The sequence below is a fragment of the Lycium barbarum genome, chromosome 3 (genome assembly GCF_019175385.1).
Source record: "Lycium barbarum isolate Lr01 chromosome 3, ASM1917538v2, whole genome shotgun sequence".
NCBI lineage: Eukaryota > Viridiplantae > Streptophyta > Magnoliopsida > Solanales > Solanaceae > Lycium > Lycium barbarum.
The window spans coordinates 32882026-32892655 of record NC_083339.1 but is presented as its reverse complement, the minus strand read 5'-3'; positions in this window follow the sequence as shown (position 1 = coordinate 32892655).

Genomic DNA, 10630 nt, shown 5'->3' with positions numbered 1-10630 from the left:
TATATCACACCTAGCAACAACCAATGAAAAGTGACATTTTGATTGCTAATCCATCTTCCTGCAACTGTACAATTTAAATGAGGTGATTAACTGCAAATATAGATATGCAATATGGACAGATAATTTAGCAGGTCAAGTTTTGAGGCACCGACATATTCTTTAGCTCCCTTAACTGCAAAATAAGTTAAGCTGCAACACGATATATCACAGTAGTTTAAATGTAGTAGAACGTTTACCTAATCAACTTTATGTTTGTCTTTAGGATAAACAACTATATTCTGAGTATGTACATTGACCTTGTGGAGGATAGGAGTGCAAGCCTGGCACCACACAATTTCCGATTCAATAAATTAAATTAAAACATCCATATATAAAGAAAAGGGAAAAATTCTTTCTTAGTTGCCTACACTTCTAGTTAGCTTCAATTTGTTACCAACTTACCCGAGTAATTAGACTCAAAGCGGTAAATGTGCTCACGAATAATAGTAAGGTGATTATGTTATCGAGCTCATGAAGCGGGTGAAAAGGAACTTTGCAAAGTACTGGAAAGTAGTTGGCTTATACAACGCTCATCTGCATAGTAAATGCCTCCAATACCTTCATATACTATCATATTAGTATCAGTTTGCTGACTTTGCTTATATGTTTGTCTTCCTTTACTGCAAGCGTAGCAATTAAGTTTTTGTTCATCAGTTTTGCATATAATTTTGTTCAATCTTAAAATTGTTGTTAATCAACATTTAACTCACGCGCTCTTACCTTATTAGGTGCCGAAAACAGTCAAAGTAAGGACATTACACCTTCAAGTTATGGAAAGGGACCTACAAAAATTGGTTCTTTTACTCCCAAAAACAACACAAGTCTTCAAGGGTATGGTGCTCTATGTTTTGTTCCTGTACTTTCCTCATTGGGCATCGCTTATATGCAGGGTCTAGATATAACCAAAAGTACTGTCACGATCCAATTTGCTAAGCTGTGCGGGCACTTAACTTTCCCACCTCGGTAAGCAAACCCTTAACCCAACGATAGTAAAGGCATAAATAAATAAATCAATTAGGCGGAAGAGAATAAATCACGTAAGTCTTACGATAATAATATAGAGAAAGTGCGGAAATAAGGAAATACACACAGGGTCTGGTCTAAGCCATACAAAAGCATCTAATTAGAAATATACAAGTCTGGAAATATAATAATACATCAGTATCTGGGTATGTCGTGGAATGGAAAATTAGACATAAATAAGTGGAGTCTTCAAGGCAGCGAACGTCTCGTGCTTACCCTGTAAACTCTAAGTTGTACAGATAGCGACTATTAGCCACGGGAGACGGAAGCAGATCCAACATGGAACTCTCATTCATAAAAGAATACAGCAAGTGCAGGTCAGTACAAAACCATAATACTGGTAGGTATCATAGGCCGACTAAGTATAGCTAACATAATTCAAACAATAAAGCAAGATAGGCAAATAAATCAACCAGTATAAGTCAAACATAATCAGAACCAAGTACACGACATCACCTAGGTAGAAGCATCTAAACCCAAGTGTGCCAAGTCTCAATATATCCAATCCGAACCCAACAACACAAGTAAAAACACCAGATCATCACAATATAAGCCATAATGCAGTGCAATGCAATAATGTATGAATGCAAATGCAATGCTGTGTATACATGTACTTCGGACGGAAGTATCGACGTCGCGGTAGTACAACCCATAGGGGACCCGCGAAGTCCATGTACTCACTCAATCCATGATTTCAGGACAACCATCGGACATTGGACTCTCACATCACTCCACACAATTTACGATTCCGGGATAACCATCGGATAGTGGACTTCTCACATCACTCCACACAATCCACGATTCCAGGATAACCATTGGATATCGGACTTCTCACATTACTCTCATGCAAACTGAGCCCAGCTCCTCACAGTGTTTCATCAAGTATCAACAATGTATCAACAGTGTATCATGAGAGATGTGAATGTGTGCAATGTATGAATCAACATCAATAATCAGGTCAATATCACAAGTACCAAGCATGGGTACGCCAACCATATCATGAAATACTACACAAGTCATACAGAATACTATCCTTGTATCAACACCAACAACTGAGGTACCACAATATCATGAACAAGACATATCAATAGTCTCCGATATCTACTATTACCACGCGGCATTAGGCCAATAACAATAGAGCAATCAAGTCACAACACAACGGGGTGGCTAGCTCCAATCACGCAATAGGGCCCAACCTAAGACAATATCCAGCCCAACTTCATACCCGAAGGTTTACATGTTTTCTCCGACAATATCATCTAAATATATGCTTTGCTACACGAAGTCTCATCAAGGGTAAGCCATAAACTACCTGGATGGCCAAACAACAATACACCAGCAATCACTCCTTAGCCTTACCCTTCCGCTAAGCCTCGAGATCAAGAAAGTCTAGGCATATTCGAAATCTAGATTAGAAATCATGAAGATCAATATCTATATTTCTATCATTCAAGTTAGGTCAAAAACTAACCCTAGAATTTGGGGAAACGAGACCCATAAGGTCAAAATGGAAAATTCAGGGGCAAAATATCCAATTAAACACTAGGTGATCAAAACCCATCAACTAATTGCTAAATTAAATCAAGGATTTATCCAATTTCGAAATTCAAGCAAAACCCCCCAACAACCTTAGATACATCATAATCTAGCATAAACCAAATCAATTTCATCATTAAAAAACATAGATAGAATATCCATTAAATCCACTTTTTATCTTCCATTACTAAGGAACTAACAAGGAAAGAGGGATTCTAAGATGATTAGGAATAATGAATTAGCAAGGGGATTAAATGGACTTACTACCAAGAATCTTCTCCAAGAATCCTCTAGAATAGTTCCCAAGAGCTCAATTTTTGGAATGGTAATAAATGTTAGACTAAGGGTCTCTAATACACACTTAATGAAATAACCAGGCACGATACCGTTACAGCGGCTACAGGACCGCTGCGGCGGTCCCGCCTAGGCGGCCAATCAGACAACCACGATGGTCCTCACCAACAACACATGGCCGCTCTAGCGGCATGGCAACCGCTATAGCGGTGCTGCTGGTGCGACACTGGTGCCGCCATGGTGGGCACCAGTACCAGATTTTCCCAAAATTTCTCAAGTCTCAACCGAAATCCTGACTAACTCCCGAGGCCATTTGCTCACAAACCACAAACACAAACTCACATAAAAACACGCTACGAATGCACTCGTGGCCTCGGAATTCCTAACAGAGGTTTCATTGACCGAGTACCCCCGATACCTCAATTCCAACTTCCCAACCCAAGTCCCAAAATGCATTCGAGTGCATTGAAAACTGAACCAGATATACACACAAGTTCTAAACGACCATCTAGACCTCTCGGAATCGACGGATTTTCAAAAAATGTCTGTTTATCCAAAAGTCAACTTTGACTCAACTATTTTTCGCTTTAAGTCCAAATTTCACAAAAACTTGTTCGAATAAAATTTAAACACCTCGGGAAGAGTGTCAACGATCCTCTTGGGTCAAAAGTTAGCTAACCAAGCTTGGAAAGGGGTGAAAGTGCCGGAAAGACTATAATGACCAAACGAGTCGTTACATCAGATACCAATTAAACCATTGCTCGTCGTCGAGTGAAGAAAGGAAAAGAGCGGGGAAGAACCTGAATCAGTGAACAACTGGGATATCGGATACACATGTCGGACTCAGTCTCCTAAGTAGCCTCCTCAATAGGATGGTGCTTCCATTGCACCTTCACAGAAACAATCTCCTTCGACCTCAACTTTCGAACATGCCTATCCAAGATCGCAATAGGCTCCTCCTTATAGGTCAAATTCTCATCAAGTAATATCGAATCCTAACGAACAATGTAAGTATCGTCGGCATGGTACTTCTTCAGCATAAAAACATGAAAAATCGGATGAACTCCCGCCAAGCCTGGCGGCAAGGCTAACTCATAAGCAACATCGCCCATACGGTCAACAATCTTAAATGGGCCAATGTACATGGGGCTCCACTTGCCCCTCGTCCCAAACCTCATAACACCCTTCATGGGTGAAACCTTTAATAGAACCTAGTCACCAACTGCAAACTCCAAATCTCGGACCTTCCGGTCTGCATACATCTTCTATTGACTCTGAGCTGCTAAAAACTTGGCCTGAATAACTCTCACTCTATCAAGGGACTCTCTCAATAGATCTATACCCCAAGGTAGAACGTCGAACCCATCAAACCAGAGATCTACACCTCCTACCATATAGAGCCTCAAAAGGCGTCATGCCAATACTCGAATGATAATTGTTGTTGTATGCAAACTCTGCCAATGGTAAGTGTTGATCCCAATGAACGCGAAAATCAATAACACAGGCTCTCAACATGTCCTTGAGCACCTGAATGGTCCGCTCGGACTAGCTATCGGTTTGGGGGTGAAAAGTTGTACTGAGCTCCAATCGGGTACCTAACTTCTCATGAAAAGCCCTCCAGAATCGAGAAGTGAGGATAGTACCCCGATTAGATACGACAAAAATAGGAATCCCATGCAACTTCATAATTACCCGAATGTACAACTTGGCTAACTTCTCCGCGGTATAAGAAATCTGAACTGGAACAAAGTGAGCGGACTTAGTCAACCGATCAACTATCACCCAAATAGAATCAAACTTGCCTAGGGTCTTCGGAAGACCCACAACAAAATCCGTGTTAATCCTCTCCCACTTCTACTCGGGAATGGGCATACTCTGAAGTACACCATCGAGTCGCTGGTGCTCATACTTAAACTGCTGATAATTCTCACACTTAGCTATGAAATCAACTATATCCGTCTTCATCCGACACCACCAATAGTGTTGCCTCAAATCATGATACATTGTAGTCGCCCTCGGATGAATTGAATATCGAGAACTATGAGCCTCAGACAAGATCAACTGAATCAAATCACTAACACGAGGAACGCACACGCGTCTCTTAATCCTCAAAATGCCCTCAGAATCAATCATAGCCTCCTTAGCCTCACCCCTCAAAACTCTATCTCGAATATTGCTCAACTGAGCATCCTCAAATTTATGAGTCCTGATCTGATCCAATAGAGATGACCTCGCCTCTACACAAGCCAAAACCCTGCCTAAGGATGAAATATCAAGGCTAACGAAACTGTTGGCTAGAGTCTTAACCTCCATGGCCAACGGACGCTCAGACACAATCAAATGAGCTAAACTCCTCATACTCACTGCCTTGCAACTCAAGGCATCAGCCATAACATTGGCTTTCCCGGGATGATAAAGAATAGAGATGTCATAGTCCTTCAGAAGCTCCACCCATTAGCGCTGCCTGGAATTGAGATCTCTCTGGGTAAACACATGCCGAAGGCTACGGTGATCGGTGAAAACCTTACAATAGACACCATACAAATAATGCCTCCAAATCTTCAAAGCAAAGACCACGGCCAGTAACTCCAAATCATGGGTAGGGTAATTCTTTTCATGAATCTTCAACTGACGAGAAGTATAAGCTATCACTCTACCCTCTTGCATCAACACAGCACCCAAACCCATACGTGATGCATCACAATAGACTGCGAAATCCTTACCCTCCACTGGTAATGCTAAGATCAGGGCTGACGTCAAAAGAAGCTTGAGCTTTTGAATGCTTTCCTCACAATCATCAGACCACTAGAAGGTAAAATATTTCTGAGTCACTCTGGTTAAAGACGAAGCAATAGCAGCAAAACCCTTCACAAAGTGACGGTATTAGCTGGCCAAACCCATAAAACTACGAACCTCGGTAACAGTAGTGGGCCTTGCCCAAACCCTCACAGCCTCAATCTTCTGTGGGTCAACCATAATCCCATCCTTAGACACAACATGGCCCAAGAATGCTACAGCCTCCAACCAAAACTCACACTTCGAAAACTTAGCAAACAAGCTAGGCTTCTTCAACAACCCAAGAACAGTACGAAGATGGCTCTTATGCTCCTCCCTACTCTTGGAATACACCAAGATATCATCAATAAACACAATCACGAAGGAGTCAAGGAATAGCCTAAAGATGTCATTCATCAAAGTCATAAATGCAGCCGGGGCATTGGTAAGCCCAAAAGACATTACCAAAAACTCATAGTGTCTATATCTTGTCCAAAAGGCTGTCTTCGGAATATCCTCAGCCCTAGTCCTCAATTGGTGGTAGCCTAAACGCAAGTCAATCTTCGAAAACACTAAATCACCCTGAAGCTGGTCAAATAAGTCATCGATACGAGTCATAGGACACTTGTTCCGAATGGTAATCTTGTTCAGTTGGCGATAATCAATGCATATCCTCATGGTCCCATCTTTCTTCTTCAAAAATAACACAGGTGCACCCTAAGGGGAGACACTCGATCTAATGAACCCCTTGCTCAATAAATTCTGTAACTGCTCCTTAAGCTCTCTAAAAAACCGGGGCACATACTTCTCAAGGAAGGCCCGGTAGAACTGAGTCTAAGTCAGGGAGGGGAATCCTTAGGTCTGCAAGAAATAAAATACATCCACCAAGTCTTCACGTCGCCGCGAAACTGGTAGGACACATAGTCAAATCCATGGGTCTCCACGAACCCCATCCTATGCAGCAACTCATGCATATCCAAGATGAACGCATAAGCATCCTCTGCAGTAGTACCCGAAAACCTCAGCGGCTCCAGCTTCCTAAACCTCCCACCAAGATCCTAGTGAGGCACGTTCATAACAACACTCTCCATGGGCCTAAGATCATCACCCGAGGCTGGCACCGCGTCAATACGAGGAGCCATAGCTGCAGCGGGGTGTACTACCCGAATAGGTCTCTGCTCAAGGTCTGCGCCCCAAATCAGGTCTGTGAACCACCGCCAGGAGTAGTAACACCAGCGGCAGCCTGCTAGGCATCTAGATGGAGCAAGACCCTGGCCATAGTGTCCTGCATAGTCTGATCAAAAGTAATCTCAAGTTGTGTCCGTGCCGGGGCCACATCCTCCTCGGCGGCCTGGTCTCGATCCTGCTAGTCCTCAGGCTTCTGAAACGGAGATCTCTCGCGTCACTGTCCAAGCGCAGGAGCCCTACCCCTGGCTGGGCAGCCCCGCAGCCTCTAGCCCTGCCGCATCCTCGAGCTATCGCTCACCCTCTGGCGCCAGTCGCAGCCGCGGGTTCTGGCACCTGACCTCGGGCTATAGTAGCTCAAGTCCTCACCATCTATGAGAGAGGAGATAAGAGTTAGTTACCAATTTGATTTTTTCAGATACCAATTAGAATAATGTAGCACGAAAGAATGAAAGAAAGTGAGATGTCCTAAATGTGCTATAGCCTCTTGCAGATAAGTACGGAGCTCATCGTACCGATCTACTTTTATTTTTGTTTAACAACTAACAAAGATAAAACTAACTAGAAAGCGGGTAAATGATCAATAGCCACAAGCATAGATACAAAGGGAATTATGCTCAATTAACGATCCGAACTACTTCACGATTTTATAACTAAGAGTGAGTTTATGCTTATTAGATAATGATCTATAAAATATCATCAAAAGTCTCTCAACCAAATCAATGAATTTCACTCTAAGCTTTCTCAAGCCTTCGAGTGTGATGTTAAGCACAATCAATATAATCTCAAGTAATTTTCCTATCTCTAGCTCAAGTTATTAGATGGGTTTTAAAGCCCCAAATTCTTGTTAATTAATCTTTCCCAACTTCAATCTTCGTCTCTCGAGCTCAAATCGAAGTAAATGGGCGGGTCTTAGAGTTAGCTAATCCCTTAAGGAACATTAAAGAACAAGATTAATTAAAACAACATTAACTCACTTCATTAGCAATTAAAATCATTCAACACATAAGCAAAACAAGTGTTTCATCCAAACTTTAATCATAGAATATTTCCATAAACAAGATTCAAGTAATGGAATGGAGTACTACACGCTTAGATATTCAATACATAACAAGGAATTGAAGAAATGAGTAAAAAAGTAAGAAATTTGTCATCTAAATCTTCGAATCTTCTCTTCCAAAGTGTGAGTTGATGAACCCTAGTCTCCAAAACTTGTGTTGAAAATGGCCAAAGATGAAAAATAATGCCTTCAAGTCTTGCTTTTGTAGTCCCAAAATTTTTCCACTCAAAATTAGACCAAAACAACCCTTGATTTTCGTTTTGTTTGCAAGATCTGCCCTGTTTTTGCATAACTGTCCAATTTTTGTCATTTCTTCAATTTGACCTCTTTTTGACTTTATTTTTCACTTGGTTTCTTCCAAAGATCTTTTCAATCATATGAACCTATAAAATGGAAGTAAACGACATTAAATGCACTATTTTCTCAATCAAAACATAGCAACAATCTAATATTATAGAAGAAATAAGTTGGTAAAATACCAACTTATCAAATCCCCAAACTTAAAATATTGCTTGTCCTCAAGCAAATCAAATCATACAATTTCCTTCAAAGGACCCCATTCAAAAGTGCACCAACATCATACCAAGTCAAAAAGTCTACTTTAAGCACAAACACATGACTTTGATCGGTACCACCAATTAATCCAAAACATATGAATCATCAACTTCTTCTCAAAAACTTCATTTTCATTTCAAGTGATCAAACACTAAGTTAATCAGAGTAGCAATCAAGTCATGACACTAAAGCTTCAAAATTTGCCTCATTATCACAAAAAAAACTTTCTTTTGTTCATTCCTCTCAATTGAAAAATGGAACAAATTCACAACTTAAATTCTCATGTGCCCTCACACTCAAAATAGAATCCCAACTCACAAAATACAATTTAAAACACAAATGGGATATCAAATGGAAAGAATTAACTCTCTCTCTCTCTCTCTCTCTCTCACGAAGATGTTCAAATGCACACAAGTAGTACCATAAGCTTGCCCTTCATGTATTTCTCCACTAATGTAGACACACTTGGTTCAAAATCAATTAGGACTTAAAGGGTTGTAATGTAGTCTTTTGGTTAAGGTAGGGCACAATTTGAGTAAGAGTGACTCAAAACCTCCCTAATTACTACAATTTGCAACAATTAAAGCACACTTCCTTCAACAACTTTTCCACCCTTCTTCATTTTTCATTTCACCAACTAGTCTTCCCTTTATTCACAACTCCTTATTTTTCTTCCCTTTTCATCTTTCTTACTTCTTCTTTTTTTTCAAAAACCAAGGAAGGTTCCACAATTTTTTTTCTTTTCTATTTTTTATTTTTACCCTTTCACCTTTAAGCAACTTCCACATCACAACTTTTCCAACCGTCACCCCCAAACTTAGGCTTTTAGCCTATATTTACACTTTCAAAGCACTTAGGGAGATAGGATGCCAAAAAATAGATCAATAAAGAACAAAAGGTTAAAGCTTGTAATACGGTTTCCAAAGAAAAGGTTAAAGGCTCAAAAGGGGTTGACTAGGGAAAATATGCAAGGGTAGGAAATTTAAGGCAAAAACGATCCAAAGAAGGCCTAACATCATTTTTCAAACCAAGTGTAACCTAGAATTTTGCCTTGAAACACATTCGGGGAAAGTTCTAGACCACAAGTAATGCAAAAGAACTCACAAATACCTCACCACACATGACACATGCAAACTCAAGTGAAATATGTATCCAAAAACCAATTGAAACAAATGAACTCAAAAAGTCACTCATAGCCTAAAGACACTAATTAGTGAAAGTAAGAGCAAAACATTCAGTCTAAAAGTCACAACAAGAATCCTTACTTAAGACAATATCCAACTCAACTTCATACCCGAAGGTTTACATGCTTTCTCCGACAATATCATCTAAATATATGCTTCGTGTTACACCTCGAAAATTTTAACGTCATTTGCGTCGTAAGTAAACTAACATAAGCCCGGAGAGGTCATGGAACCCTTATAAGGTTAAGGAAAACTTTTAACAAGTGTTAAGTAAGTGTCTAAACGTTCTAGGATCAAGCTAATTGAAGGAGTTAAGTTTTTCAAAACTTTGGAAAAACTCGGCAGAATTTTGGACAGAAATTTTGGCCCAACTTGAGAGAAGCATATTTCCTAGAATATGAGAAGTTATGGAAGCCATAACCTATGTAAATTCAAGTTCAGTGAGTCTTCTTTGCAATGCCACTGACAGATCGCAATTCTGAGAAGTACGGGATAAAGTGTGGCCGGTACAAAAATGTACGTCCCGTACATTTTTGATGCACCTTACCCGAAATTTCTAGAAAGTTGAAATTTTTTTCCTCCAAGTACGGGATGAATAGTATCACGTACTTGAAAGTATGGGATTAATAGTAGCACGTACTTTGAAAGTATGGGATGAACAATACCTATATTGCTATCATTCAAATTTGGTCAAAAACCAACTCTAGAAATTGAGAAAACGGGGCCCACAAGGTCAACACGGGAAATTTGGGGGTAAAATATCCAATTAAACAGTAGCTGATCAAAACCCATCAACTAATTGCTAAATTAACTCAAGGATTCATCCAATTTCGAAATCCAAGCAAAACCTCCAATCTTGGGTATAAACCCTAACTCTTAGATTCAAGAATCCAACACTAATAATGGAAGATATATAATTAACCACTTTAGATACATCACAATCTAGCATAAACCAAATCAATTTCATCATTAAAAAGCC